The 23995-nt window shown below is 46.1% G+C and overlaps 1 pseudogene; it reads right to left on the minus strand.

The window, feature by feature from the left end:
• Positions 1 to 3273: 3273 nt before the first annotated feature.
• On the minus strand, positions 3274 to 4220 carry LOC125350091 (annotated as a pseudogene).
• Between the last annotated feature and the right edge of the window lie 19775 nt (positions 4221 to 23995).

The raw sequence follows: 23995 nt of genomic DNA on the forward strand, positions 1-23995 counted from the left end.
AGAGAAAATAACTACAAAATTCACATGGAACAACAAAAGAATTAGAACAGCCAAAGCATTTATAGGCAAAGAAAGCAATGTGGTAGTATCCCAATACGCGAGCTCAAACTCTACTATGGAGACATAACAACAAAAATAGACCTGCAGACTAATGGAACAGATTAGAAGACCCAGAAATAAAACCATACACTTACCTTCATTTGATAATTGATAAGGGGGGGCGGCGGCAAGACATGCAGTGAAAAAAGTAGCTCTTTCAATAAGTGGTGTTGGATAAACAGCATCCACATGCAGAAAACTAAAAGTGGATTCCTGTTTGTCACTATTCACTAATATCAATTCAAAATGGATCAGAAACCTCGCCATCAAACCTGAAACCCCAAAATTACTACTAGCGAGACTGGGAGAAACATTAGAACTTACAGGTACAGGTAGAAACTTCTTAAAAAGAGTCCTGGGGGCACAATAGCTAGGAGGAAGACTTGACAAGTGGGACTCCCTCAAAGTAAAACGTTTCTGCACAGCTAAACTAGAAAGACAGTCAACAGCCTGTGAGAAGATCTTTACCAACAATGCAGCAGACAAAGGCCTAATATCCAGTATATACAAGGAGCTCGAGATCCCTTTCAAAACTAAGAAATCAATTACTAAACGGGTAAGGTAGCTAAGGAGAGACTTTTCTGAAGAAGAGGTAAGAAGGGCAAAGAAACCCATGAGGAAATGCTCATCATCCCTGGCCATAAAGGAAATGCAAATCGGAATAGCTGTGTTATTCCACCCCACCCCAGTCAGATTGGCCAACATTGAGATTTCAAACAACAACAAATGGCGAGGGTGTAGGAGTAAAAGGGTCCCTACTGCACTGTTGGTAGGAATGTAATCCAGGACAACCACTGGACAGCAGTCTGGAGGATCTTAAACACAGATCTTCCCTATGATCCAGGCATACCACTCCTGGACACCCACCCTAAACATAATGAACCAGGATAGGATGAGGGCACCTGTTCATCCATGTTCATTGCCACACTGTTCATAACGTCCAAGATAGGACAACCCGGAGGCCCCACAGTAGTTTAGTGGATGAAAATTATGTGGTGCCTATACACAATGGAATTCTACACAGCCATTAGAAAGAACAAAATACTGTCATATGCAGGGAATGGATGGCAATAAAACAAATCATGTCAAGTGAGGTAAGCCAAGGTCAGAGAGACAAACAGCACATGTTCCCTCTGATTTGTGAAAAGTAGATCTGAAATGCACTGGGATATGACAAATTATTCAAGGCTCTAGATACCCACACACAGTGAGACCAAAAGAGAATGCTCTTAGGAGAGTAACGCAAAGGTGCCTAAGAAGCCTAAGAGCCTCTTCATATTTATATAAATAATAATACATGTTGAAATGAACTCCAAAATATGGAAACAAGATAATTCTCTTTTTTCAGTTTTTGATGATTCTCTCTTGTTTACCTTCTATATGGTGTATTCACATGTATATCCTCAGAAGTGGGAAGGGTATAGAACTGGAGGGGAAAAGTGTGGAAAGTGCAGTTGTGGAGCTCACTGGACAGTGATGAACGTGAACCATGCAGCTCGTGTGTGGAGATGAGACGGAGGAAAAGGGAGAGGGAGAGGGAACCGAAGACAGTTGTACAAAAGAAAGTGCACTCATTATCTGATTTACGTAATTGTAATTCCTCTGTACATCACCCCCATAATAACAATGAAGTAAATTAACTTTTTTAAAGTGCTATGAACATTAGGGGGTTAGAAGTGGTTGTTTTTGCTCTTTTGTCATGTACAGGGGGTATCCTATGGTGGTGTGTCAGAATTCAGTCTATATCTGTTGGTATTCAGCCCCGTTTGATGTCAGCACCTCCTTGCAGGGCTGGTCAGTGAAGAGAGCGGGGAACCAGGGCTAGGTTCGGACAAGCAGCATCCTACTGACCATGGCAGAGACATAGAACATTCCACATCCCAAATGATAGGCCTAGCCCAGCTGGCTCATGGGTACCAGCAGTGAAAGGAGGGCAAATCAAAGAATCCAAGGGCTGAGGCCAGGGTATGGGAGGGTAGCATATGGATAGGTCTAGTGGGGGCTCTGTTCTGAGCTGTGGGTTGAGGCTGCCTCCCATCACCGGTGGTTGAGGTGGACAGAACTGTACCCACCACTAAGAATGTGTGTTACCCCTGGCCCACCGTGTGCTTGGTGGCAGCTCGGCGGTATCCGTGGGGGCAAAGCACTGTTCCCACGACCCTGAGCACCCAGGCTGGCTTTGAAAAGTCCTTGATCTGTGGATCCACAGAAGTCCCGTTGCATCACCCGGTCGCCTCAGTGGAGCTGAGGCGATGTCCCTGGAGGGCCAGAAGGCAGCCAGCAGTGTGCTGTGCTGCCCCCAGGAGGAGGTCAGCACGAAGGACAGCGGGAGACAGGGCCCAGCTGCACAGGTAGCCACCTCAGGCAGCAGCACGTGCATAGCTGCTCTTCGGCAATCTCCAGGGCCCACCACCACTGTAAGGACGGGCCACCCTGAAGTCTATAATCACTTTCTAACATCATTGGAGCCACAGTGACATTAGACTCCATGATGAAGGAAAAGGAGAAGGCAGGGAGAAGGTTGAATGCATGGCCTTCTCCTGGGTCCCTGCCCACCTTGAGCACTGGATCCATGCCCTCCGTAATCCTCTGCTGGGATGTGGGATTGCTCCTTTGATCAGGGCCCTCACCCTGGATGCCCGCCTGCACTCCCCCACGCACTCTTCCTCAGCAACCGGTCCTTCCTTGACCTCTGCTACTCTTCCGTCATCAACCCCCATACCCTCCCCTACTTCTCCTCCTCCAAGGCCGTCAGCTTTGCTGGCTGTGCCAATAGCTCTTCTTCCCTTGGCACAATGTGGTATCTAGTACCAAAGAATGTGCCCTATTCACATCCAGTAAGTATATGCCCATGATACGATTTCAAAAACAATTGAAATGATAGGTGGATGGATGAGTGGGTGGGTAAAGAAATGAAAATCAGAAATCCAGGAGAGAAAGAAAAAAAATCCAGGGTGCCAAGCAGTCAAAGAAGTAAGTGCCAAGAAAACAAGCCATGAATAAAGGCTCAAGGCACACATTAACTGTCTTAATGATAGACAGGCAAGATCTCCGCTGAGCTCTTCCCTCCTCCCCAAGGACAAACACTATCTATTACCAGCTACACTTCCCATTCATCTGCGATTCTGTCCCAGCCTCCTAACTCAGGCTTTGTCTCTGTCCCAGCCTCCTCCCTCAGGCAGTGTGTCTCTGTCCCAGCCTCCGCAGGGCGTCCTTCACGTCCTGGTTCCGCAGACTGTAGATGAGCGGGTTGAGCATGGGGATGACCAGGGAGTAGAAGATGGAAACCACCTTGCCCTGCTCCATTGATGCTACACCTCCTGGCTGGGCGTACATGACAAACACGGTCCCGTAGAAGAGGGACACAACTGTCATGTGGGAGCCAAAGGTGGAGAAGACCTTGTGCCTTCCCGACCCCGAGCGCATCCTGAGGATGGTCCCCACGATGTAGCCATAGGAGACCAGGACAGCTAAGGTCGTGCTCACAATGATGAACCCGCACAGGCCGAACAGAAGCAGCTCGTTGAGCGCCGTGTTGGCGCAGGCCAGCTGGAGCAGGGGTGGCACATCGCAGAAGAAGTGGTCGATGCGGTTGGACCTGCAGAAGGGCAGTCGGAAGGTGAGGCTGGTCTGCACAATGGAGTTGAGGCAGCCCCCGCAGTAGGTGCTCAGCACCAGGCGGGCACAGGTCTCAGGGCCCATGACCACAGGGTATTGCAGGGGGCTGCAGATGGCCACAAAGCGGTCATAGGCCATCACGGCCAAGAGAAATCCCTCTGTAGTTGCCAGCAGTGAGAAAAAGAAGAGCTGCGTGGCACAGCCGGCAAAGCTGATGAGCTTGGAGGAGGAGAAGAAGTTGGAGAGGGCATTGGGGGTGATGACGGAGGAGTAGCAGAGGTCGAGGAAGGACAGGTTCTTGAGGAAGAAGTACATGGGGAGTGCAGGCGGGCATCCAGGGTGATGACCACGATCATGGTGAGGTTGCCCAGGACGGTCACCAGGTACAGGGCCAGGAAGACCGTGAAGAGCAGGGCCTGGGTCTCTACTCCGCCCCGGAAGCCCTCCAGCACAAACTCCCAGGCGGGCTCTGCCGAGAGGTTTCCATTTCCGAGGGCTGGCATGGCTCTGTGCTGGGACAGCTGGAGGTGGACAGAGGGGGCAGAGAGGGTGCAGGTCCCAGGCCCACGACCACAGGTCTGGAGACACCCCAGGAAGCTTTGGTGACACACTGCTCACATGGACAGCTGACAGCTGCTCAGCTCGCCTGGAGGTGCTGGCCCTGGCCTCAAAGGGTGCATTTCCTCAAATTCACTCAGCTCAGGCGTGCGTCCCGAGCCCTCGGTGCAGGAGACAGCTGCGTTCTGAGTGACTGAGTGGACAGGGAGGGTATCAGCATCTCTGTGCCTGTGTCTGGGACCCCCGCTGGCTGCCCCAGAGCCTGCTCCTGAGCAGTGGCATGGGTGCACAGGCTGCTGGCATCTGTGTGCACTTCCCATGACTTGTCCTGTTCACTCACAGATGAGGAAATGGTCAGGTGGCCTCCTGACCCCAGGTCACTTCTGTGGAGGACACCGCTGGGCCAGCCTCCCCAGCAGAAGTGGCCCTTTTGCCCTCACCTCCCGCAGGGTGGCATCCCTCCTAGTTTCTCAGACTCCAGCCTGGCCCATGGTGCCTGGCTCCCTGCTTCCACCTGGCTGTGGGGATGCCCTGCCAGTGTCCAGTCGATGCACACTCGGTGATGCAGGGAGGTCCCCCTCCCCCCGCGCGCCCGACCATCCAGAGGCTGGGAGGCGCGGTTCAGCAGGCCTGTGTGCCCCACCCATTCTCACTGCGAGTCCTGCCCCTGCTCTCTCCAAGCTTCAGGATCTAACTGGTCTTGCTGTTTCCCATTTCAACTATTTTGACCACACTTTTTCCTTCTGGCCATCTCTGGGACATTTTTCTGTTCTCAGGTTTGTCACAGCACACTCCACACAGCAGGGTCTCGGGAGGACTGCCCTACCACCACTGGGTACCAATAGGGGTGTGGAAGGCCATGTCCTGGGAGCCTGGCTCTGCATCCTCCAGAGACCCTCGGGGGAGGGGGAGTCCTTGGGCTAGGTGGTCCAAGATGTGGCTTCCTGCACCCCTCTGCATTTCACCCTCATGCACTGGGGCCTTGGAGGCTGGAGGAGCCTTCTCCATGACCATGCAGACTACACTCAGCTCCAAGATAGAAAGGAGTGCTTTTATGCTTATACACTTGGAATTCCTCTTGACAGATGCAAGATACCCTGAAGACCAAGTATTGGAGTCCTGCAGAAGGAGGAAACACAAGACTCTCCTATAGCTGGAGAGACAAGGTGTCCTCAGACACCAGTGGACTGAGATGCTTCGCCATGGGCCAAGGAAGGCTCCTTTCTGAGGGCAGCTGGGTGGTGGTGACTGGGTGGCCCCCCACAGCCCCTCCTCTGGGCACGGTGGTCCTGGGCCAGAACCATGGTCACCCATGCCCAGACCTACGGAGTTGAGCTCAGAATCTCAGCTGTGACTGACCATGTCCCGGATAGGTTTTGAGGCGAGGTCCAGGCTCTGCCCTCTAAGGCCTGGGCTAAGGCTCAGTCTGATGGGGTTAGGGGATAGTCAGAAACCCTGAGCACTTGCTGCGCACCCAGCCCTGCTGCCCCTTTGCACATGGCCTGCACTTGTCAGTGCTGACAGCTAACGCTGTGTCCTTACCTTGCCTAGCTGGTGGTCAGGACCCACTCAAGGTTACACGGGCAGTGTCTGCTGTCCCAGGCGGACATCCTGCGGAGCCGAGTGAGGGCTGGAGACTGACGTGGACTGTGAGGACTCCAGCGAGTGGTTGCTGCCTCCTGAGCCAAGTGAGAAGGTGGAGTGAGAAATGGCACCTTTGTTTCTGGTAGGAGGCTCTGATAGATGTGAGTCCTAAAAGTTGGTAAAGGGAGGCAATAGGTTCCACATCCACCCTCTTTCCCTGTTGGCAGGCAGCAGGGCCAGTCACTGGCGCTTGGAGGTCATTGCTGCCAAGGATTCTCCGCACCTCTCAGAGCTGGGACTTGCAGTCTCTAGTGGCCAATTAGGGAAGCTCTGGTTCTTTGTTGCTCTGGGGATTCAAGTTCTCAAGCTCTTGACTGTCTGCCCCATCTCTTGGGTACTGACTTTACAGGTGAAACCTGGGAAGGAGTCCATTTAATCAGCCTAATACTGACCATGACACCCTCCTCACCCCAAGGTGGCCAGCGAGAATGGCGGGGAGGAACTCCGCTCCTGGCTCAGAAGCAGGTGTGAGACATAGGAAGGTTGGGGGAGTGTTAACAAGAGACAAGATTCTGAGCTTAGACTATGAGACTTCATAGATCTCAGCCTGCACCAGCAAAGCAAACATAAACAAATAAAAAAAAAAGAATTTAACTTCCTTCAGAATGTGTCAGGAATGTAGGAATGTGCACTTGGATAAATTCGAGACAAGGGACAATGTTTGGCGATTGGCACTCAGAGAAGGCTTCAGTCTCTGCTCACACTAGGCAAGAGAGGATTTAGCATCTGGCCAAGATTGAACATGGGTGAATTCCAGACAAAGGACACAGCCTGGGACTTTGTCTTGGCCCTTACTGGTGCCTGAAGATTTCATCCCCTGCAGCCTAGGACAAATGGTGTGGCTAAGGCTTCTAGCCAAGCCCACTCCCAATACAGATAGAAACTAATACCATTAGGAGCAAGTACAGAGAGGAACAGAAGGATGGTGCTCCAAACCAGAGTCCTGCCAGTGAGTCAGCCCCCAGTAATGAGGGAAAAGCAAGCCTCCAAGCCAGTGCTCCCTGGAAACAGAGACCAATCCTGACGACTGCAGTCTCAGAGTTCTGCCCCTGATCTCAGCCACCAGGGTTGAATGAGAGGCAGGGCTTTGAATGCTGGCATTGATTTCAATGAGGCCCTAGCTTCAAGAAAGGTCTTGCCAGGTCCCTTAATGTCAACGCAGCCACAGCAGGTCTCTAATGCACATGAGGACACAGTGTGGCCTTGGAGAAGCCTGAGTGAGACCTCCAACACCAGCCAGTGGGTGCAGAGTGTGGCCTCCAGAACCCACATGTATCTCCACCTGGAATACTGGCAGCCTCTCACCGGGGGCCTCTGCACACAACCTCGCCCATCTGTAAATCCACAAGAGGTTTACTGTTGGATGCCCACAGCATTAGGGGGCAGTGCCCACCCAAGCTGGACTTACACCCCTGAGCAGGACAGCACTGGCTTCCAACAGTGTTGAGGTGGGGCATGTGCATCCAGGGGGACTCAAAAGCCTGCATGTGCACCTGTTGCATAAGAAGCTGCTCTCCCCAGCACAGAGGGTTGTATCCAGACCAGACAGCCTCAGAAGCCAGCCAGAGCATCCATACATGGAATGCCCCTTCCCATACCATGAGGGGCCTGCACCTAGCTGACCTCATAACCCACCTGTGCCTTACTTTGTGTGACGTCCTCACCCTCAGCACTGGAGGGTTACTCTCCTATCTGGCCCCAGAAGCCTCCCTAAACATCCTAGTGCAAGGTACCAGTGACAGCAAAAAGCACCAGGGTGCACATGTAATCAGCACAAAAGGCATCTCTGTGTCCCCATGTACAACTCCCTGGACACGCCAGGACCGGCGACAGCACTTGGCTGGACCCAAAGGCCTTCCCCCACCTCTGGGGGATACCAACTGCACAGTGCCTATCAGGAAAACCACAGCACATGACCACTGAACCCAATACCTAGTCTAATGGCCTCTACACACCTTTAGCCCAAATACATTAATCCCAGTGAAAGGTCACAAAATCCACAAGGAAGCCAGAGAACCACAGCCCATGACCATGGAACCCAAAACAAAGTCTAACAACCTGTACTCACCCTTAGCACAAATACATAAATCCCAGTGAGGAGTCATAAAATCCATGAGGAACCAAGGCAACTTGCCACTCTCAAAAACGCATAGAAAGATTCTAGTGAGAGTAAGTAGAGATAGAAAACAAAAGAACCACTCACGCAATGATGAGAGAATTGGCCAAAGAAAGAACCTGGAAGATCCAAAATCAAATAGAATTCAAGGAGGAAATGATCAAGGAAATACAAGGCGTGGGTGACAAGACAGAAACACACTTCATGAAGGAAATGAAAGATGAAATTAACCCTCTGAGGACTGACATTAACAAAGAGCTAGGAGACATGCAAGGGTCTATCTTCCTATTTCAAAGCACAGTTGAAAGCGTACACAGCAGAAGAAGTGAAGTAGAAAATAGGGCATCAGGAATTGAAGAGACGGCAGCAAAAAATTAAAGACACTGAAAAACACTCAAAACATAAAAAATTGATATCCAAAAATTGGTAGATTCTTCTTTTCAGCAGCCCATGGATCATATTCCAAAATAGACCACGTCATAGCCCACACAAAGAACCTCAGCAAATACAAAAGTATTGACGTCATCCCATGTATTATATCTGACCACAGTGGATTAAAGGTAACCCTCAACAACAAAGGATACCACAGAGCCTATACACACTCTTGGAGGCTAAACCCCACGCTGCTATCCAACACTTGGGCCACAGATCAAATTAAAGATGAAATCAACGAATTCATAAGCCACAATGACAAAGAAAACACATCACAAAGAAACCTATGGGACACAGCTAAGGCAGTACTGAGGGGCAAGATCATTGCACTCAGCACCCACATTAAAAGAATGGAAGCAGAGCAGGTGAATACCCTCACGATGAAACTAAAACAACTGGAGAAACAAGAAATGACAGAATCTAAAACGACTAGGAGAGGAGAGATCACAAAGATTAATGAAGAGATAAATCTGATTGAAAATAGAAAGACCATTCAACAAATAAATAAGACTAAAAGCTGGTTCTTTGAGAAAATAAACAAAATTGACAGACCCCTCGCAAGACTTACAAAAAAAAGAAGAGAAGAGACTCATATTCGTAAAATCAGGGACTCCACAGGAAAAATTACAACAAGTACACACGATATTCAAACAATCATAAGGAGCTATTTCCAAAACCTCTACTCAGCAAAAAACAATAATTCTACAGAAATGGATCAATTCTTAGAGAAGTACAAACTGCCCAAACTGAACCAAGAAGAAATAAATCAGCTAAATAAACCAATAACTTACGGTGAGATACAGGAGGTAATCAAGAACCTCCCTACTAAGAAAAGCCCAGGCCCAGATGGATTCACCAACGAATTCTACAAAACCTTTAGTGAGGAGCTAATTCCAATACTCCTCAAACTCTTCCGCGAAATAGAAATGGAGGGAGAAATTCCAAACTCATTCTACGAAGCTAATATCATACTAATTCCCAAACCAGGCAAAGACCCAACAAAAAAAGAGAACTACAGACCAATATCACTAATGAACACAGATGCAAAGCTCCTCAATAAAATATTAGCTAATAGGATCCAGAAAGTGATCAAGAATATCATACATCATGACCAAGTAGGCTTCATCCCTCAGTCACAAGGATGGTTCAACATCCGTAAATCAATCAACGTAATTCACAACATAAACAGAGCTAAAATCAAGAATCGCATTGTTATCTCAGTCGATGCCCAAAAAGCCTTTGACAAAATACAACATCCATACCTATTAAAAGCTTTGGAGAGAACAGGAATGGATGGAACATTCCTCAAAACAATAAAAGCCATATACAACAGACCAACTGCTAATATCATATTAAATGGAGAGAAACTTAAGTCATTCCCCCTAAAATCAGGAACAAGACAAGGATGCCCACTCTCCCCACTTCTGTTCAACATAGTGCTGGAATCCCTAGCCATAGCAATAAGGCAAGAGGAGGACATCAAAGGGATCCACATCGGCAAGGAAGAAATCAAGTTATCCCTATTCGCAGACGACATGATCTTGTATCTGAAGGACCCAAAAACCTCAGTACCCAAACTCCTACACCTAATAAACCAATTTGGCAAAGTAGCAGGATATAAAATCAACCCACAAAAGTCAGCAGCTTTTCTGTACACCAGCAATAGACAAACAGAAAAGGAAATTATGGAAACAATTCCATTTACAGTAGCCAAAAAAAGAATAAAGTACCTAGGGATCAACTTAACCAAGGACGTGACGGACCTATTCAATGAAAACTACAAAAATCTAATAAGGGAAATCAAAGAAGACACAAGGAGATGGAAAGACCTCCCATGCTCATGGGTAGGCAGAATCAATATAGTGAAAATGGCCATATTGCCCAAATTGTTATACAAATTCAATGCAATACCTATCAAAATCCCAGCCACATTCTTCACTGAAATAGAGAAACCAATCCATAAATTCATATGGAACAGCAAAAAACCTAGAATAGCCAAAGCAATTCTAGGCAAAAAAAGCAATGCAGGAGGTATCACAATACCTGACTTCAAGATCTACTACAAGGCCATCATAACAAAAACAGCATGGTATTGGTATAAAAACAGATCGGAAGACCAATGGATTAGAACTGAAGACCCAGAAATAAAACCGCACTCTTACAGCCAACTGATATTCGACAAAGGAGCTAAAGATATACAATGGAATAAACATAGCCTCTTCAACTACTGGTGCTGGGAGAACTGGGCAGCCATATGCAGAAAACTCAAAGTAGACCCAAGCCTATCACCATGCACCAAGATCAACTCAAAATGGATCAAGGACCTCAACATCAGACCTGAATCCTTGAAACTACTGAAGGACAGAGTAGGAAAGACACTAGAACTTATAGGCACAGGAAGGAACTTCCTGAATAGAGTCCCAGGGGCACAACAAATAGGAGAAAGACTCGACAAATGGGACTACTACAAATTAAAAAGTTTCTGCACAGCTAAGGACATAGCCACCAAAATAGAAAGACAGCCAACGATATGGGAAAGGATATTTACCAGCACAGCAACAGACAAAGGCCTGATATCGGTCATCTACAGAGAACTCAAAAAACTAAGCCCCTCCAAGCCCAATAAACCTATTAGGAAATGGGCAAAAGAGCTAAAGAGAGACTTCACAAGAGAAGATATAAAAATGGCAAAGAAACATATGAGGAAATGCTCAACATCCCTGCTAGTAAAGGAAATGCAAATAAAAACAACCCTGAGATACCACCTCACCCCAGTTAGAATGGCCTATACTCTGAACTCAGGAAACAACAAATGCTGGAGGGGCTGTGGGGAAAGAGGAACCCTTCTCCATTGTTGGTGGGAGTGCAAATTAGTACAACCACTTTGGAGAACAGTATGGATGTTTCTCAAAAAGCTCAATATAGACCTACCCTATGACCCAGCCATACCACTCCTAGGCATCTATCCTAAACAGCAAAATCCAAGATATCAAAAAGGCATTTGTACTACCATGTTTATCGCGGCACAATTCACAATAGCTAAAATATGGAAACAACCCAGATGCCCCTCCACAGACGAATGGATCCAAAAAATATGGTACTTATACACAATGGAATACTACATAGCGATTAGGAATGGTGAAATATTGTTATTTGCAGGGAAATGGTCGGAACTCGAACAAATAATGTTGAGTGAGACAAGCCTAGAACACAGAAAACAAAGGGGCATGATCTCCCTGATATATGACTGTTAACAAAGGGAGACGGAGAGACAGTAGAGACCAAGTCTGTGAATACTGTATATGTTCTTGATACATTGTATATTGCATATATGTCAACCTGACCTAGACAAGGGATAGAAAAACAGGTTGTAAGATATCATAAGAAATGTACACACTGCCCTACTATGTAACTGCACCCTCTTTGCACAACACCTTGTAAAAAAATTTATGTCCAATTAATAAAAAAAAAATAAAAAAATTAAAAAAAAAGAAAAAAAAAAGAAAAAAAAATTGGTAGATTTGTCCAAAAGATCAAATCTACACACAGTTGGCATAGACAAGGAAGAAGAATTCAAAACCAAAGGCACTGAAAACGTATTTAACAAAATAATAACAGAAAATATCCCCAATTTCTAGAGAGAGAATCTCATCCACATGACAAAGGCATTCAGAACTCCCAGAAGACAGGATCTGAGAAGGAACACATCTAGACACATCTTAGTGAGAACTTCAGATTCAGGGGAGAGGATGAGAACGGGTGCACGGATAAGAGAGTAAGCCTAGCATCCCCATGCCAGGGGAGGCGAACCTAGCCCTGCACCTATCTGAGGCTCGGGGCTCTCAATCCAGATCCACTGTGTCAGTGATGGTTGGGAGTCCAGGGTCGAACTTGCAATAAAGACTCTCATGCGTTTGCATCTTTATCGGCTCCTTGGTGGTCTTTGGGGACCAGAAATCTGGTATAACACCTTGGGGGCTCGTCTGGGATCTCCCAAGACCCCAGGACACCCGAACAAGAGAGTCTGGCACCGATTGGTGAGTTTGTTTTGTCTTGTTTGTCTTGTTTTTTTTTTGTCTTGTCTGTTGTGGCGCCCAAATCAGTAATAATCTGTGAGGTTGGCATAAGACTTAAGCAGACGCGCAGGTGGGTCGTCAACTTGGGGTCTTGGAAGACGTTCCAGGACTCCATCTGAGTAAATTTCCTTCCTCATTCTTTTCTTCCTCCCCTGGGTGGAAGGAATCTGTTTCGTGAGGAATCTGCTTTCTGTCTTTTTGTGTGTCTCTTTGGTGTTTGTTTTTGGCTGTTAGTATCTACTTTTCTGAAACTAATGATAAGATGGGACAGACTCAGACAACTCCTTTCTCTTCTGATGGACAGACTCAGACAACTCCTCCTTCTCTTCTGACGGACAATTTTAAGGACGTGAAAAGTCAGACATTTGACTTAAATATAGAAGTGAAAAAAAGGGAAACTAATCACCTTTTGATCTACATCCTGGTTTGGCAGGATTTGGTGGAACTCCCCGCCCCTTCCTGGTTAAGGCCCTTTCTACCCCCTCAGGAACAGCTTCCAAGAAAGACATGGGACACGCTGCCTCTGCTGGTACAGAGTTCCAAACAGCCTGCCCAGGTCCCCCCAAATCTGGAGGACCAAGGGGAAGAGGAATCAGCTTCAAGTAACCATTTTCTTCCAACTTAAGGTATTTAAAGTTCATTTGATCTGTAAAATGCTCTAGTCAAAATTGGGCTGAAACTAGAGTCAAGTACTGGGTGGGCTGAGTCTTAGCCCAGGGAACCCCCTTCCAGCTATCTTCAGCAGAAAAGTATTTAGTGTGCTAAAATGTCTTGCTAAAACTAACAAGCCCGGGTAAATGAGGCTGGAAAATGCTAAAGTCATTTGTTAAAAGTTTTGTCCTAGAAGAGGAAGATGGCGCCGCCACAGTAGGGAGGCACCCCAACTCGCTCCAACTGAATAGTGAGCTGGGAACTCCAGCACTCAACACCCTATCAAGAACCCAGCAAAACCAGCATCCAGAAACAACAGCGAAACACAGGAAATTAAAAAGAACAAAAAAAGAAGAGCCCATAACCGGCACGAAGCCGGAAAATCTCCGGAGTACCCTCCCCCCACCCGCTGACCCTGGCCCTAACAGGGCCAGGCTGGGAAAGGGGACCTGGCACTGGCAAACCGACTGCCGAAAAGTCATGCCAGGAGCACAGAGTCCAGACAGCAAGAGCTCCACGTACCCCAGGGGGAGTGCGGACTGATCAAGACAGATGGCGGCGACAGGAGGCACAGGACCACACGGCCGGGATCGGACGTGAGCGGTGGAGGAACCAGGTGGTGCAGAAGGGGAGAGCTGGGGCCACCACCACCAAACGACCGAGCGCCACACCCCAGCACCACAGCCCCGAAGGGCCAATGGCGGCACGGGACACACACACAAACCAGGAACAGTAAGTTCCCCATTACCCCCTCCCCCAACGGGAGACCAGCTATCAGATTCCCAAACCCTACAAAGAAGCTAGAGCTCCCTCCGTCCCTCTCCCCACCCTCGAGGGAACAAAGAACCCCCAAATCAGGTGACAACAGGTCCATTCAGACTCTGGGAGGACACAGGAGCTAGCAGAAGAGGGGCGGAGCAGCGCCAAGGCAGCAGAGGAGCCTGAACTGGCCACACTGGCCCCGCCCCCTTCCCAACAGGGGCTGGGGACCGGCAGGCATTGGAAGCCCCACCTGAGGAGCCTAGGCCTCGAGGACTTTTTGAACAAAAGTCACAGGCGTGCTGGTGGGCAATACGAGCCCAGCAGGGACACCTGGGCCCGATCACACGCCCCCCTCACAGCGGAGGTGCAGTCTGTGGGCGCTAATCTGTGCCCGGGCCCTTGATTCTACTGGGGCCCGCACATACTGCCCCCCACAGCAAACTCGCAGGAGGGCACAAGCACACCCCAACAACCTAGGGCTTGCTCTGGTAGGTGTACCACACACAGGTGGGCAGGGTCCCCCAGCGGCAGCGCCTGCTCTGACAGGTGCACCCGCACAGGAGGGCAGAGCCCCCCTAATGGCAGCACCCACTCAGATTGGCAAATTTCACACAAGTGGGTGGGCCGCCCCTCAACAACACTGGCCCTGGAGCAATCCACACAGGAGGGTGAACCACCTGAGAGGAAAAAAGAACCAAAGAAGAGAAAGCCTCCACGCCACGCTGAATCAGTGACCAGCAAACCCCCATCAGGGGCACGCTAGGGTCAGCACGACACAGCGGCAGGACACTATCCCGCAGAGAAAGACACAGAACCTACCCACCCCCAAGTGCAGCGAGGGTGACCACCTCGGCAACAACTGAGATGGGCACGCTCACCCATTGGGCAGTAAGGTTCAACAGCCAAACTCAAACCCAGAGCCAGGACACAAACAAGTCTCCCACTGACGGACCAGAGGGAACCAGCACAAAGCCAAACCAGGGAAGCCACCCACAGATCTCCAGCTGCGCAAATCACAAAGAAATATAACAAATTTTATCAAAGGGCAAGCCAACTCGCCAGCTCCAAAAAGCAGCACGACTGAAAAGGAGATGGAGAATAAAAAAACAACTGAGGCTTTGTTAGCAGAAATGATGGAAAGCCTCAGAAACGAAATCAGAAAACAATTTCAGGAGTTCAGAGTGGAAGTCTCGAAGGACATCCAGGAAGCCAAGAAAGAAATGGAAGCAAAAATGGATACAGTGCAAACCTCCGTCAAAGAAGATCTTAACATCCTGAGAAGTGAAATGCATGAAAAAATAGATTTAAGATACAACTCTCTAAAGGAAGAAATTTCCACAATCAGAGCTGATCTGGCAACCATAAATAGCTCTCTGACATCCATAAACTCCACACATGAATCCACAGCACAAAGAATTGACCATATGGAAGCCAGAATCTCTCTCTTGGACGATGATGCAGCTGATAAGAACCAGAAAATTACCACACTCCAAGAAATGGTAAAGCTCCAGGGCAGACTAATCCAGGAGCTAGTGGACAAAGACAAGAGATATAATCTGTGCATAATTGGAATAGAAGAAGGAGCTGAATACCAGAGCAGAGGGCTTCAAAATATCCTCAATAAAGTGATTGCAGAAAACTTCCCCAATCTCACAAGGGACCCCATCCAGGTAACCGAAGCCTATAGGACACCTGGCAGACCAGATCCTAGAAAAGCCACACCAAGGCACATAATATTCAAGACTTCAGATCTCAAAAATAAATAGCAAATTTTAAATGCAGCCAAATAAAGAAAAAAAATTACAATGGGAAGAGGATCCGAATAACAGCAGACCTCTCCACATAAACCTACCACGCGTGAAGAGAATGGAAGAACACCATCCAAGTCCTACAAGCTAACAATTGCCAACCTAAAATAAAACATCCAGCGAATCTGGAGTCCATATTCGAGTGGAAATCCAGATCTTTCCATAGCAAAGAGGATCTAAAGGAGTATGTGAATGAAAAACCAGCCCTACAGCTAATTCTAAGAGGGGACTCCCACCCATCAGAAACCGTACAGGACACACAGACAGAAACAGAAAGAAACTACAATAGCCAGAGCCCAACAGAAAGAGCAGCTCACTAAAGACAAGAAAAAAAAGGGAAAAAACATCCCAACAAGAAAATGGAAGGAGAAAAAACACTCTTATCCTTGATCTCTTTGAATATAAACGGTATAAACTCTCCAATAAAGAGGAGAAGACTGGCAGAATGGATCTGCAAACAAAAAGTTGCCATCTGTTGTCTACAAGAGACCCACCTTACAGCAAGGGATAAAAACAGGCTCTGAATGAAAGGATGGAGGAAGATCTTCCAAGCAAACACACCTACCAAAATGGCAGGAGTCGCCATCCTGATCTCAGACAAGCTGGACTTCTCATTAAAATCAACTCAAAAAGACAAAGAAGGTCACTACATTTTAATACAAGGAAAAATCCAGAATCAAGACATCACGGTGATAAATGTATACTCACTGAACAAAAGAGGCCCTACATATGTCAAGCAAATTCTCACAGAACTACAGAACAAGGTAGACCCAAACACAATCATAGTGGGTGACTTTAATACCCCACTCTCTCCAAGAGACAGATCCAACACCCAGAGGATTAGCAAGGGAGCTGAGGACCTAAGTAACACCATATCCCAAATGGGTCTGACAGATCTATACAGAATCTTCCACCCTACAGAGACCCAATACACCCTCTTCTCAGCAGCCCATGGATCATACTCCAAAATAGACCATGCCATAGCCCACACAAAGAACCTCGGCAAATACAAAAGTATTGACGTCATCACATGTATTATATCTGACCACAGTGGATTAAAGGTAACCCTCAATAACAACGGTTACCACAGAGGCTATACACCTTCTTGGAGGCTAAACCCCACACTGTTATTCAACACTTGGGCCACAGACCAAATTAAAGATGAAATTAACGAATTCATAAGCCACAATGACAATGAAAATACATCACAAAGAAACATATGGGACACAGCTAAGGCAGTATTGAGGGGCAAGATCATCACCCTCAGCACTCACATTAAAAGAATGGAAACAGAGCAGGTTAATAACCTCACAATGAAACTAAAACAACTGGAGAAATAAGAAATGATCGAATCTAAAATGACTAGGAGGAGAGAGATCACGAAGATTAAAGAAGAGATAAATCTGATTGAAAATAGGAGGACCATTCAACAAATACATAAGACTAAAAACTGGTTTGAGAAAATAAATAAAATTGACAGACCCCTCGCAAGACTTACAAAAAAAAAAAAAAAGAGAGAGAAGAGACTCATATACGTAAAATCAGGGACTCCACCGGAATAATAACAACAAGTACACACGATATTCAAACAATCATAAGGAACTATTTCCAGAACCTATACTCACTAAAAAACAATAATTTTAAAGAAATGGATCAATTCTTAGAGAAGTATAAACTGCCCAAACTGAACCAAGAAGAAATAAATCAACTAAATAAACCAATAACTTACAGCAAGATACAGGGGGTAATCAAGAACCTCCCAACAAAGAAAAGCCCAGGCTCAGATGGATTCACCAATGAATTTTATAAAACCTTTAGTGAGGAGCTAATACCAGTACTCCTCAAACTCTTCCGTGAAATAGAAACAGAAGGAGAAATCTCAAACTCATTGTATGAAGCTAATATCATACTCATTCCCAAACCAGGCAAAGACCCAACAAAAAAAGAGAACTACAGACCAATATCACTAATGAACACAGATGCAAAGCTCCTCAATAAAATATTAGCTAAGAGGATCCAGAAACTGATCAAGAAAATTATACATCATGACCAAGTAGGCTTCATCCCACAGTCACAAGGATGGTTCAACATCCGTAAATCAATCAACGTAATTCACCACATAAACAGATCTAAAATTAAGAATTACATTGTTATCTCAGTCGATGCCCAAAAAACCTTTGACAAAATACAACATCCATACTTATTAAAAGCTCTGGAGAGAACAGGAATGGATGGAACATTCCTCAAAACAATAAAAGCCATATACAACAGACCAACTGCTAACATCATATTAAATGGAGAGAAATTTAAATCATTCCCCCTAAACTCAGGAACAAGACAAGGATGCCCACTCTCCCCACTTCTTTTCAACATAGTGCTGGAATCCCTAGCCATAGCAATAAGGCAAGAGGAGCACATCAAAGGGATCCACATCGGCAAGGAAGAAGTAAAGCTATCCTTATTTGCAGATGACATGATCTTATATCTGAAGGACCCAAAAAACTCAGTCCCCAAACTCCTACACATAAGAAACCATTTTGGCAAAGTAGCAGGATACAAAATCAATCCACAAAAGTCAGCAGCTTTTCTGTACACCAGCAATGTACAAGCAGAAAAGGAAATTATGGAAACAATTCCATTTATAGTAAACCCCCCCCCAAAATAAAATACCTAGGGATCAACCTAACCAAGTACATGACGGACCTATTTAATGAGAATTATAAAAATCTAATAAGGGAAATCAAAGAAGACACAAGGAGATAGAAAGACCTCCCATGCTCATGGGTAGGCAGAATCAATATAGTGAAAATGGCCATATTGCCCAAATTGTTATACAAATTCAATGCAATCCCCATCAAAATTCCAGTCACATTCTTCACTGAAATAGAGAAAGCAATCCATAAATTCATATGGAACAGCAAAAGACCTAGAATAGCCAAAGCAATTCTAGGCAAAAAAAAGTAGTGCAGAAGGTATCACAATACCAGACTTCAAGCTCTACTATAGGGCCATCATAACAAAAACAGCCTGGTATTGGTATAAAAACAGACCGGAAGACCAATGGATCGGAATTGAAGATCCAGAAATAAAACCGCACTCTTACAGTCAGCTGATATTCGACAAAGGAGCTAAAGACATACAATGGAATAAACATAGCCTCTTCAACTACTGGTGCTGGGAGAACTGGGCAGCCATATGCAGAAAACTCAAAGTAGACCCAAGCCTATCACCATGCACCAAGATCAACTCAAAATGGATCAAGGACCTCAACATCAGACCTGAATCCTTGAAACTACTGAAGGACAGAGTAGGAAAGACGCTAGAACTTATAGGCACAGGAAGGAACTTCCTGAATATAGTCCCAGGGGCACAACAAATAGGGGAGAGACTCGACAAATGGGACTACTACAAATTAAAAAGTTTCTGCACAGCTAAGGACATAGCCACCAAACTAGAAAGACAGCTAACCATATGGGACAGGATCTTTACCAACACAGCAACAGACAAAGGCCTAATATCTGTCATCTACAGACAACTCAAAAAACTAAACCCCTCCAAGCCCAGTAAACCAATTAGGAAATGGGCAAAGGAGCTAAAGAGAGACTTCAGAAGGGAAGAGATAAAAATGGCAAAGAAACATATGAAGAAATGTTCAATGTTGGGGTCAGCTGCACCTTTAAGGGGCCACAGCTGACCTCGGCCTGTCCCTCCCCTTCCTGTCTTTAACAGGAAGAGAAGCCCCTGTCCCTGAGGCTAGCACGTGTGCTATGGCAGAGGGGTACCCCAGGGGCCCATCCATAGGGGGCTGGACCTCTGCCAACAATAGAAGTCTCCCGACATCATTTGAGGGACAGCTCCTTGGGACCAATCAGGGGCCCCTCTCTTGTGCCCGCCTTTGGGGTATATCTGGGAGGCTCCTCATTTGAATAAACAGAAGCCCTAGAGGTTTTTCCAGGGGCCCACGCATCCTTGTCGTTCTTGGCGGTTTTGGGGCACCCTGCGACCACATGCCACCGAGGCTACCTGTGGCCATCACTCCCGCGTGAGCGATAATGGACCACCCAGGAAGGGGTGGACAAGCCCCTTCCCCCCCCAAGAGAGGGGAAGGAGAGAGAGAGAGAAGAGGCTACCTGTGGCCATCGCTCCCACGTGAGAGTGATAGAGGACTACCCAGGAAGGGGCGGACAAGCCCCTTTCCCCCCCCCCCCAAGCGAGGGGAAGTCGAGAGACAGAGAGAGAGAGAGAGAGAGAGAGAGAGAGAGAGAGAGAGAGAGAGAGAGAGCCCACAGTTCAACATCCCTGGTGGTAAAGGAAATGCAAATCAAAACAACCCTGAGATGTCGGGCTCACTCTCTATGTCCCCCCACCTTTTTCCCCGGGGAGACGCCAAGTCCCAAATTGTTAAGGACACTCGGCTCTGCTTCTCCCGCCAGCAAGAGGGGTGGAGCGTGTCCCTGTCAGGCTAAGCCAAGCTGAGGTAGGGCTGCCGAAACCCCCGGTCCAATCCCTCTCACGTATAAGAGCAGATGCCAGACATGAAGATCTCGGGGAGTTGGTTTGGTGGACTGCCAGCCTCAAAAGATTTTACTCAAGGGAGGGGTTTATATAATAGTAATGGCGGGCAGAAAGAGGAGGGACTAACTGGGTATTAACGATTGGCCATCATGGTGATGTCACTGAACTTCCTCTATGGGCAGAGACCACAGCCCCCCAAGGACTGGGTCTCTGGGGTCTCCGGTGCCATTACACACGTGGCCGAGACAGAAGGTGGGGCTGGTTTGCTTCTCTTCTGGCAGAACCCGGAAGATGGAAGTGGCTAGCTTTCACACTGCCATAGGGCAGGAGGGAAGGCAGCGTCTCAGGACCGCCCTCTCCCCCTCAATGCCCAGCTGAATCCCCAACACTGAGATACCACCTCACTCCAGTTAGAATGGCCTATACTCTGAACTCAGGCAACAACAAATGCTGGAGGGGGTGCGGGGAAAGAGGAACCCTTCTCCATTGTTGGTGGGAGTGCAAATTAGTACAACCACTTTGGAGAACAGTATGGAGGTTTCTCAAAAAGCTCAATATAGACCTACCCTATGACCCAGCCATACCACTCCTAGGCATCTATCCTGAACAGCAGGTCCCAAGATATCAAAAAGACATTTGCATTTCCATGTTTATCACTGCACAATTCACAATAGCCAAAATATGGAATCAACCCAGATGCCCCTCCACAGATAAATGGATCCAAAAAATATGCTACCTATACACAATGGAATACTACATAGCGATTAGGAATGGTGAAATATTGTTATTCGCAGGGAAATGGTCAGAACTTGAACAAATAATGTTGAGCGAGACAAGCCTAGAACACAGAAAACAAAGGGGCATGATCTCCCTGATATATGACTGTTAAGAAGGGGTGACGGAGAGACAGTAGAGACCAGGTCTGTGAAACCAAAAACTGCTTGTCAAATGGTATTTCCCACAGGATTGGGTCAGCGACCCAACACTATGTAACTAAAACCAAACAACTACTCAACATATAAAGGTCAAAAATTGACCTCTCAGTGGAATACAGTAGCTCAAAACCTACGTACGTACGTTCATATAAGACTACTGTCGACATATTGTCTAATGTCGACATTACATTTAAAGCCCTAGGCAAATTTTCTTTGGCGTAGGCCATATGGCTACTGTATATGTTCTTGGTACATTGTGTATTGTATATATGTCTACCTGACCTAGGGAAGGGAAAGAAAATCAGGGTGTAAGATATCACAAGAAATGTACACACTGTCCTACTATGTAACTGTACCCTTTTTGCACAACACCTTGTCAAAAAATTTTTGTTTAATTAATAAATAAATTACAAAATAAAGCTTTGTCTTAAATCTTGGATGGTTATTGCAAGAGTAAGATTGGCATAAATACCTCTTGCCACTGGAAAATTGTAGGGCCGATATTTATTTTGTGTGCTTTAAGATCTTTTACCTGTGTATGTGTGTGCATGTGTGAGTGTGAACATGTTCAAGATGAAAACTTTCAGTATAATGTAAAAATGGGTGAATTTAAGTTTAAACTCAAAGGTCATCCGATTTGGACCTTACCAAATGTTTTAAAGAATTAGTGCATAGTTTTTAAAAAAAAAACAGCACAGTTAAAAGATATCTAAGGTTTCTTTAATTTGCAGTTTTAAAAATCTGGTATCTTAATGCATAAGGCTATTTTCACTGTAATCAAGTTATTTTGTTTAGCAAAAGACATTGGGAATGTAAAATTTATTTTCCTCTATTGTTAAAATTTGGGGCTAAATGTCAGAAATTTGGATATTAATGTTTGTTTATCACTGTTAAAAAATTGCTTGGGTTTCTCAGTTAAAGATGGGGAAAAAATGGACAGAAAAACTTAGGACAAGCCTGTGTGCCTATCCTTAGGTGTGAGGGGTGATCTGGCAAAGGTGCAGCTGAGCCAGTCCATGTGGTGGGCCAGGCCCTGGGGGGAATCCACACATGGTGAAAAAAGAGTAAGCGGGCACAGAGGCAGTTCATCAAGCCCCAAGGAATAGGATGGGTAAATGGAGGCTTTTCTTTGTCCTGTATCTTTTCCTTACTGGTGGACATAAAAATCTGATGGTGAAATAGGTGATGTGATGATGCTATTGAAATCTAAAACTGCTCCCCTGGGAGGTTTTAATTTTTTTTTAAGTTTTCAAAAGAGTTAAAAGTTTATCTGTACAATGTAATTTGATTTCTAGGCTATGATGCAATTTGGAGGTATCTTTTTTAAAAAAAGGGACAAAGGTGTTAAGTCTGTATTCTTGTGTTTGTAATTCTGGTACTTGTAATTCTTACATTAAAGGAAAACTGTCATTTGAGTTCAGAGGTGTTCTAGGCAGTAACTCAGACTACAGAGAAAAAAAACCAGTCCTTTTTAAAATGAGCCACCCTGAGGCAATGGACTGTGACCAGTGCCTCTAGATTTCAGAGTTCTTCAAATGCAAATAAAAGCTAAAGTGTAATTGTTAAAACAGAGGTTAATGTTAGACTTTAAAAAAAATCAGGAATGGATTTCTAGATATGAGATTTAAAAATAAAGTTGTCCTAAATGTTTGTTTTAAATTGGACAAAAATAATTAAGGCTGCCAAAATGATTTTTTAAATTGCTATTCCAGTTTGCCTTGCAGGTTTTATAACAGTTTCCAGGTAGGACTACAGTAAAGGACAGATGATTCTTACAAGTTTGTCAAAGGTAACTTTGGCCTTTAATAAGTTCCAGGTAAGATCATGCTTAAAAACTACTTCTGTGTGGACCATCTTATTGCTTTAATTGGAGTAAAGTGGCCTTTTGTAAGACTTACAGATCTGAAAACTGCAGTTCAGCCAGCCCAGGCAGAGAAAGGTCTCTGTGAGAGTCTCAATCTCTAATCAGCCAGCATAGTGCTGGGAACAGAGTTGTGTGAAGCTCAAAGTGGCAGAGTGCTAGCCTTGAACTGGATCGCTGAGGGACAGCACTCAGGCCCTGAGTCCAAGTCCAGCAACAGATCAAGAGAAATGCCAAAGGTGCATTTACCTCAGAATAAAAAAGTCACTCCTGGGACAAAAGTGATGGAGCATCCAGAAACAGTAAGCCACTCCTTGGATGGCAGAGATGGTGTTAGATCCTAGAGTCATGTGTGCATGGCCATTAAAAAGTTAATCAGAGCCGGGAGGTCCTAGAAGAATAGTTTGTAAGCATGCCTTTCTAATACCCATGTCTGTCTACTGGGCAGGAACTTGCCAGTCATCTCTGATAGTGGGTAGTAACGCTAAGACTGTCAAATGGGGGGATAGTTTAAAATCCCAACCCCCTGCATCTGCTCAAAGCCCTAACTACCAGTGAAAATTCTGAGTTGGCATATCTGTTCAGGAAAGGAAACTTGTGGACCTGAGATTGTGTCTTTATCGAGACCTACCTGAGGCCTACAAAGGTACTTTAGGCATTGTTAGGTTATCAGAGATCCGTTTCCCCAGCCACTCAGGAAAATGCTTTTGCAAACTAAAATGTTAAAAGGCTACAATGTTGTAGCCCCCAAAAGTCTGTATAGTTGTTAAAAGTTAAATGTTGAATGTAATTTCCAGTTTGGAGTAAAGCTCCTAATAGACATCTAATCCTGCCACCTCTCAGTAAAGTAGACTAAGGTTATAGGTTCCTGGCTAGGTAAGGTCAACGCCCCTCAGCCAGCCTGAAGAAGTTACAGAAGA

Source organism: Perognathus longimembris, chromosome 4, assembly GCF_023159225.1.
Source record: "Perognathus longimembris pacificus isolate PPM17 chromosome 4, ASM2315922v1, whole genome shotgun sequence".
Classification (NCBI taxonomy): domain Eukaryota; kingdom Metazoa; phylum Chordata; class Mammalia; order Rodentia; family Heteromyidae; genus Perognathus; species Perognathus longimembris.